The following is a 3,377-nucleotide window of genomic DNA, read 5'->3' on the forward strand; positions in this document are numbered from 1 at the left end:
CACAGTACAATTTATGCACTACATTTTGCAATTTCCACTTGATTATGACCCTGTTAGGATGGTTTATTAATTGTAAAGTTAATTGAACTAAAAAGGCTTAGCAACCCTTGCTTTATGACATATGAAGCAGTGTTTTATCAAAGGAGATATTTGCCAGATGTTGGATGATAACTGCTTGTTTCACTTTATAAGCCAAGATGATTATATGGCTGAAAAATCAATGACTGAACCCTTTTACTGAATCACATTCAAAACTTAATTAAATATCTTTACTATTAATATAATGTACGTATATGTCGAAGTTTTATATATTTAAGTTTAATTCCTTTATTTCAAAAGAAACATTTTAAAAATACTTAAACTTCAATTTTGTTGTCACATGATGCACGAACATTCACAAATCTTAACTTTTGGTTCTAATAACTTGAATATTAAGATTACTACACTGTACATGTATGTCTAGATAGAAACTACGTTTACTTTGCTATACACCTGTCTTGTTTCAAATTCCTTGAGCCAATTCAGTGAACACAACAAATAAAAGTTTCCACCCCTGACAGAAGCCATGACTACCTTCTCTACTTAGACTTTAGATTTACAAGCCATATGCACTTAGTTGACGTACATGTTTGTAACCAATAGAAATAGCTCATATTAAACTACAATTTCCAAATAGCTATTTTAAAACTGGCATACAATATTCGTTACTAAGTGCATCTAACTGCTGATAGTATTGTTACTGCTTTTGTCTCCGATAGCATTTAGTGTTGTCTTTTATTTAGATAGTTTTTCATCATATTAGTTAGATAGACAGTTAAATTGTATTTAGGTTTTACTTTTATATTTTAGTTACTTATATATTATTTGTGTTTTAAAATGCATATTTGAAAGGTTTAATATATTTTTAATATAACACAAACTTCACTTCATTGCGAGAGTTAACTTACTACGCGAGTGCAAAAACATATCTCTGCCAATGACACTGTAATATGTCCCGATTACACCTATTAACTTGTGTCAAGACAAATAATAAATGTTAAAGGACAAGAAAGGATAATAAAACATTAAAAATAAACTATAAAGGAAAGGGGAAAGACGTGAACGTACAAATATAATCCAAAGAAGATATTTTAAGATTATTTGATGAAGAGTTTACATATTTCTATTTCTTAATTTTAAATATTTACTTGCGCTGTACATTGATGATAATAGCTTACAGTTAATGATATGGTAGAAGAAGTAAAAAGAAAATATTTGTTTGAATTTTGCGCAAAGCTACCTGAGCTAGCCATCCCTAATTTAGCAGTGTAGGGCTAATCTTTTACCAATAAATAGTGAGATTGACCGTCACATTATAACACCTCAGAACTGAGAGGGCAGGCATGTTTGGTGGGACGGGGATTCGAACCCGCATCCCTCAGGATTGTGAGTCGAGTGCCTTAACCATCTGGCCATGCCGAGCCGAAAATAAAATAAAAAAGTTTACATAAAAACTTTTGATATTCATTTAGGAGATTCTTGAGGTTATGTAAATGAAATTAAGAAATGTAAGATAAGAATATATTTTTATATTTAACATGAAAATCACTTTGCACTTGAACTATTCAGAATGTGCGTGCAAATAACTACAATAACTAACGAATTTTTAGTAGTAAAACTCAAAATTAAATACTTTATTTTTCTGAAACTACATGTCTTTAGGAAAGTTCCTTTCAAGATTCAAACAATTTTATCTGCTAGTTATATTTTTAGAATTAACTTTGACGAGAGTTACATTATATTCTAAACACGTAGGAATGTGATGGGTAAAGGGTGAAAGGGCATTGTGATTATTTCTCTCTAAATCATAAAGGGAATTTTTCTGATTCAAAACATTACCTGATATTTCAAGAAAATCACACACCTGACCTAGATGAATGGTGAGAACTCTATGGAGCATGCCACTTGGTCCTTGCTAGATTCTCCATATACCTGGAGAAGTATGATAATCTTCATTCAGTAAGAAAGTTGTGTTTACTCTGAGTGTAAGTTGTTTTACAATAGTAAAAGTATGGATATCAATCCTGACTAATGAGAATTTTAGCTGAAAACACTTAGTTCAGACGTGTTCTGCCAGTGATTGCTTGTTTTATGATGAAAAACGTGTTGAGTTTAACGACTCCCAGATGGCAGCACAATAACAGACAACTATAGAAACATTGCTTAAGAAAGTAACCCTATAGGGTTATCAAAGACATCTCTGTAGAGGATAGAGTCACTACTAGAGTATGTGACAATGTGTAATGTTGACATATGTATATAGCTAAATTTATGGAAATTACAAAAGTCATCAATGAGTATTGAATAACAGCAATAGATCAATTACACAAATAATGGAACAGTAAATAAACAACTTGTGTGTAGAAACAAAGAATTTGATATGGATACTAAACCTTTTTGATATGAAGTGATTATGATTACTCATCTAGAAAATATTATTTTAAGATTCAGTGTGAATATTATTTTTATTAATGCTAGTAAGAGAATTTGATATGGATACTAAGCCTTTTTGACATGAAATGATTATGATTACTCATCTGGGAAATATTATTTTAAGATTCAGTGTGAATATTAGTTTTATTAATGCTAGTAAGAGAATGCTTCAGTTTTGACTTTGAAAGATTTGGCAAGTAGTGAATTTGTATGGAAGAAATAAGAATAAGAATAAACTCATACTTTGCCTGAGAGAAAGCACAGTTTTAAGCGTGTTTTTCTTTAAGGGTAATGCAAAGTATTTCAATTGGATCAAATTTAAATATTTTGGAGAGGGTGAATTATCACTACTAAATATAATTCATATACAGTAGCTTAGATATAATATAAAATGTAAACTTGGTGTATCTAGTGTTTTTTTAGTTGTGAAAGAATATTTTCAGGCAAGCAGATTGAAATATTTTTAATAAACACATAGTTTTACTGAATATTTTCTTAACATTGAATTAGTACAAAGTGCAGTTATAAATATGAAAATAACAGGCTTTGAGTACTAAGTATTAGTGGATTCTAATCATTAAAATTAAGGGTTGGCATCACCTAATCTGAGTTGACTCATGTGTGTAGGATCCAGTTTTGCAGTTTTGACTCCTATTTCTTCCTACTGGAACTATGCATTATCCATATGGTAACTAGACATTACAGAGAGAATCGAGGTTGGGTTGAAGAGTAAGCTATGTTGGTAAAAATATGGGTCAAGCAAAGACCACATGAAGCCTGGAGACCAGTAAATTCACAGACGTTAGAGATAAATCTATAGATTATATAGGGCATGAGAACATGCAAAATTTGTGGAAATGTTGATTAGTCAAGATACAGTGTTATGACCTAATATCTAAAGGTTT

This window comes from Limulus polyphemus, unplaced genomic scaffold (genome assembly GCF_000517525.1).
Source record: "Limulus polyphemus unplaced genomic scaffold, Limulus_polyphemus-2.1.2 Scaffold1141, whole genome shotgun sequence".
In the NCBI taxonomy this organism is placed as follows: domain Eukaryota; kingdom Metazoa; phylum Arthropoda; class Merostomata; order Xiphosura; family Limulidae; genus Limulus; species Limulus polyphemus.